We start from the raw sequence: 6,000 nt of genomic DNA, 5'->3' as shown, positions 1-6,000 counted from the left end.
GAGAGAGAAGGAGTATTCAAAGGGCAACTGATGGCCAGTAAGATATATTGAATTCACTTTCCTGGGTTAGACATTGAAATGGTAACAAGTGATAGAAAACAGCTCTATATTTCAGCATGATGTGTGTTCTCTCCTGATAATTAAACCCCCTGTGAGCCATCTGCATTTAATGGGTTAGAACTACTTTGTAGCTGCAGTTTTTTCTTCTAGTGCCCTTATTTATTTGAGAGGAGACCCAACTGCACTTTTTAAAAGTCCAGCATGTAAGAAGCACTGCCAAGAGAATCAGAAAGAAAAGGCAAATTTATGGCCCAGTGTTGTTTTAAGCATTTGCAGTATAAATAAGAAGTGTAGATAAATGTGTACATGTGGACATATAAATGACTCTCTGTTTATCTCAGTCACATTATTTGCCTAAATTCCAGAGTAGAATTAACCCAATTAGTTTACATAATGGTTAATGCGCTGCCTCGGTAGAGCCATTAAATGATGTGCAATTGTTTTTAAACAAAAGAAGAAATTCTGTCCAGAAACCAGGCAGTCCTATAGGAAATAAAGAAAGAAAAGGTTTTCAGTTCATCTTCATCAGTGATTCAAAAAGATAAAAATCATAAACAAGCATGGAAATGACTGTCCCCAAAACGAACACGCATATATGCCACCACTATTACTGCTACTACTGTAATTGAATTACGGTTAACAATTTGACATGATAATAATGAGAATAGTAATAGAGTTTTTATTTATTTATGATTCTCTTTCTCTGAGTTGTCATTCTTCACAGACATCTCATTAATCCTCATAACATCTCTAAGTGAGCAGCAGAATGGATCAACTAACTGAGGCCTACTGTGGTGAATTTACGTAAGTGGTGGAGGAAGAAATAAAACATTGATCTCTACTCTTCCAATTTTCCAAGCCACTTAATTCACCAGGAACCAATGGGAAGCACTATCCTGGGAGACATTTCAGTTCAAGTCTGAAAGACTTGTACACATATTTTTTATATGTATACAATTATACATATACACATATACATAGATCATTAATTTATAAGATGTCTATGCATGTGTCTGTAGAATGAGTATATTATTTGATACATTCATTCATTTTCTATTTCTAAATATTAAATATCTTCATTAACTTATTGATTCTCCTTCTGAGCTTCACTTAGATCTTCATGCTGACTGATAGACCTTCATTTTGCAATATTATACAATTGCATGTATTTTGATGTTACATAGTACATGGTATACTTTTTTAAGTGAACATTACTATTTTTCAATATTGAAAGACTTGACTGTTTTATATATCCAATCACTTGCCCATTCTAACTGGTATCTACTTCATCAGCTTCCTCAAAGACCTCTCTGCTTCTAGTTTCTCCATACTTCCCTCTGTTGCCTTGATAATTTTCCTAAACTATCACACTGCACGTCTCCCCACTCCTGAAAAATCTCCAGTTGCTGCCTAGTCCCCTGTGCATCAAGCGGAAATTTCCGAACACAGCTTTAAGTCAATGAACTCTCTCTGTGCTACATCCTGTCTTCTCTCCCACTATACCCCAGATTGCATGCTTCATTCCTCTCAAGCCAACCTACTTTAGTCCCATCTCTCTTGTTGCTGATCTCTTGCCGCTGCTTGGAACTCCCCCTTCACATCCAGCATACCACTGCTCACCCCATCTTCAATCACTTCTGAAATCACCACTCCTCCAGGAAGCCTTCCCTAATTAATCTCTTACCTCTTCATTCCATTGCCTTTAGTTTGTCTACATCAAATAAAAACTTGGGAAATCACCCTGCACCCACACTGCACTTACAAACATTCCTTTAGTCTATCCCTTGGTTCATCCTGCAGTTTATTTTTGTGTTTTGTCTCCCCCTGAGATTGCAAATTCCTTTAAGACAAGGTTCATGACTAATATCTCTACTGTGGTTCATGACTAACTGTGGTACTCTCAGAAGACTTACTATGATACCTGCATATGGTAAGTGGTTGATAAATATTGATTGGTTGATTGATTATTGCAGCTTCATATATAATCCAATAGATGAATTTTCAATTTTATTTTCAAATTGTAGAAATTTTTTTAAGATTAGAGAGCAGTTTTCCAACTAATTTTAAAAAATGTGCAGGCCTTCAGGCACCTCCACTAAGGTGTTCTATCCCGTCAAATATATTTTGCCTCCTAATAACAATAAGAATTGTGGTATTTGTTAAATCTCTTACTGTGTGCCAAGCACTGTACTAAGCTCTGGGGTAGGTACAAGATAATCAGGTCCCACTTGGGGCTCACAGTACCAGACAAATGAAAGTTTAAAGCAAAACAATGTCAAATTTTACCCATGAATACAGATTTTCATGAAGACATTTTCAAAAGGTAATACTAAGGAAATGAAGGAAAATAAAGAACAAATTGTGGCATATTACTTGGGATATTTAAGCTGAGAAAGAATTGGAAGGGTTTAGAGAGAGATTGTGAAGAAAAGCAGGAATAAACAGGAACAGTGTGGAAGACACAGTTTATTCAAATCCTTTGTTCTCTTCTTTCAGATTCAGTTTTGTTCTGGATATTCTGGGGAGATTGATGAAGAAGAATATAAAAGCATCAGAAACATAAATCCTAAAATTGACTGTTTTTTGAAAGGGTGATGGTTTTAAGGACAGTCTCCCCATCCCACCTGCAAAACCTGTTAATTTACTTGTCTAGACACTGTTGTCTTGGTGTGTTGGCTATTTTACTTGTTCTTTGCAACACATTGTCTACTTCTCTCTTGCTGATGTTGATTTTACCTACCGACATGATTTTGACTCCCAATGGGACAGGAACTGTGTCCACCCAGTTATATTTGTATCTACCTCAAAGCTTGCTTGGCATTTGTAAAGCACTTAACAAATGATGTAACTTGTTAAAAAGCTGCAAACAAGAATGCCTTATTGAATTTCATATCATATTCCTAGCGAGGAGTTCCCAAATAATAAAGTAATAGCCAAATAGGAGGATACGTAAAATCATAAAATCATCATACCATGGCCTTAATTTCAGTCAGAATCTCAAGGGATGCATTTTTCTTAGGGTTGTCTATTAATCATTATTTGAGAATACATTTAAGTGACCAGAATTTCTAGTACATAGAAATTAAAACTAACATTACAAGTCTCTTTGCCCAACAATAACTTAAATGGACTTTCTCTTCATCCCTTGCTCACCCTGCAGAAAGTCAAGTGTAACAACCATGTGTTTGTGAAATACGCAGGGCAAGGTTGGCTTCAGACATTTATCTGCACAAAGGCAGGGAACAAATTGCCTATACTGCCATTCCTTGTGATGTCAGCACATCACTTTTCAGCACCTACTGCAAAACCATAATGACTTCATAAGGGATTCCTTTCACATACTCAGACCTACACTGTTTCTCTTGGGTGAACCCCCTGGCTCTCCCCTCCATTGCTCCATAGTCACTGAGTGTCTTTCCTAGGTTCCCGTTCACACCAATACTTCTTCTCTCCAGAAGGCACACTTTAATTTTTAACAGTTGCCACCCCACTGCCAGTACACCAATATTGCCTAGCTGCTTTCTCCCTGACTTTGGAACCCGAGGCAATTACCTTATTTACTTACCATCTGGAGCCAGCCTGCTGAAGATAACAACATATTGCTTTTAAGAATTCAATCTTGGCTTAAAGCTGGATTTGGAACTTTTTTGTGAGTTACCCAACTTGTGTATGAATTAGTAATAGCATAAAGTAAAAGCACTACGATGAAGGATGTTTGAATCATCGGTTCTTTGAGCTTCGAAAGCCCATCCCATTTCAGAACCATGTTTCCCCAGAGGAAAATTCTAAATTATCATTATGGAAATGAACTATATTGGCTCTGTAAAGTCAAGTAGTATTACGTACTCAGTGCCTATTATGTGCACCGCACGAGGCACTTGGGAAAATAAAAGTTGAGATAATTCTTACAAGGAGTGTTGAAATTTTTAAAAATCTTAAAATTAATCTGTTTCCTTCTTCATTGATGGTATCAGCACCTGGGCAGAGTCCTGGGGATGAAGATGGGGCATTAAAATTAAGCTATACATTCAGTTAAATAAGCACAGTATCAGGAAAAATGGATTAAGTGTTCTAAGGATAAATAACTATGTCATCCCTCAGAAATAATAAAATCTAGGAAAACTGAAGACAAAGATTACAGTAGCTTTATTTGTCTTTGTAAATTAAATAATGAAAAATGATTATTAAATGACTCTTTGTAAAAAATAACCAAACTCTATCATAAATGTTTTACAACAATATTTCTTTTTCTTATACACCTGTAAATTCACTTCTCATCACACAATTCAAACATTAACAAAGTGCTCAGAGAAAGAATATGTAAATTACTTCTTTAAGCCATCTGTGCAAAGGAAATGTGTTGAAGCAACAGCGTAGCAATAAGGCATAGTAATAAATGATTAATTGAACAAAATTACTTTATAAAAATTAAGAGCATAAAAGTCATCATAAAGTTAATTTTTTAAAAACCTGAAAAATAAATGTGCATATATGTAACCAGAATGGTGATGTTTTGTTAAACGATCTTAAACTAAATTGTTTTTAGCAGGATGAGGTGATCTGGAATATAGATTTCCATTGGCTCCATGGAAAGATCAAATAAATCAATCATATTTATTGATTGCTTACTGTGCACAGAGCACCATAGTATTTGGAAGAGTACATTATTACAGACTTACTAGGTATGTTTCCTGCCCCCAGTGCGCTGTAAGAATAGATTAAATTTAATGAAGAACATTCAATTTATGTAACCTCAATTCAAATCAATCTTCAACTGTTTATGTAGTGCATTTTAATACCTTGTGATGCAGCAATAATTTTAACCACTGAAAAATGGTGATTCCAAGGAGAAGTTATATGTGGGCCTTGTTTGGCTCCCTTAGCCATACGACTTGGAAATCACTATACATTGTCTTCTGCTAAAAGACATTACAATAAATTCCTGGGAATAACTCCAGCCAGTTACATATATTGTGGTCTAGCAGAAAGAATAATCACAATTTCTGGTACTAAATGAAATGGTGAATTAAATGAGTGAAGAAATATAGTGTAACAAGATTTCTCTAACTTGATTTTATGTAGGGCTAACCACTAATTATTTCTCAATAAAATAATAATTTGGAAATAGACTTGAAAATCTTCCAAGAAAGTACATTTTTTAAAAGTCTTATTTGGGAAAAATTGGAGAAATTAATGATGTAAATGCTAGTCAAATTTAATTTTAAAAAGAAATCCAAAATTCTTTCAATTTTCTTAAATCCCAAACGATTGGGAGCCCACAGATGTTCATGTCTTAAAACAAATCAGTCTCCTTAAATCATAAAGCACATTTTGCAGTTGTCTAAACAAGCCAAAAAGACTGCTAGATGTAAGCATAAAAAATTTTCTTACTCCCAATTCCCAAGGCCAAAAGTTGAACAAGTTCATTTTGGAGAGAAAAAAATTTTTCAAGCAAGAACACAAAAGGCATTAAAGAATAGAAATTTAGTTTATTGTTAAGCAAACGTTTGTTCAGGCCATTGTCACTCTCAATCATCAGCCTAATTTTTAATTTTTCTACAAAAGCCATGTCTGATTACTATCAATATTTTCCAAGGGGAGAAGGGAGATTCAGTCTTTCTAATTGTATTACTTTTAGCCAACAAGAATGAAAAAGGTTTTTACCCATTGCTTCCGAAGGCCAGAGAGACCAGCAAGAAGATTCAGAGGGTGCATAAAGAACTGTGTCCTGTCCTAAACAGCTGTGCAAGTCTTCTCCTTTTCAATTAATTTACTTCGCCTTTATGAACTTGAGAGGCTGGCTGTTGCTTTCAAGGAAGCTGACATTTCACTCATCTGAAGGAGCTTGGAATGTGACAGGGGAAAGGGAGGAGAAGTAAATCAAAGGGGTTAACAATTCTCCAGACGCAAAGCATTTTTCTTCCCTTTTTTCCACCAGAA

Source organism: Tachyglossus aculeatus, chromosome 14, assembly GCF_015852505.1.
Source record: "Tachyglossus aculeatus isolate mTacAcu1 chromosome 14, mTacAcu1.pri, whole genome shotgun sequence".
NCBI lineage: Eukaryota > Metazoa > Chordata > Mammalia > Monotremata > Tachyglossidae > Tachyglossus > Tachyglossus aculeatus.
The sequence above is the reverse complement of the archived record's forward strand: the minus strand, read 5'-3'. Positions refer to the sequence as shown.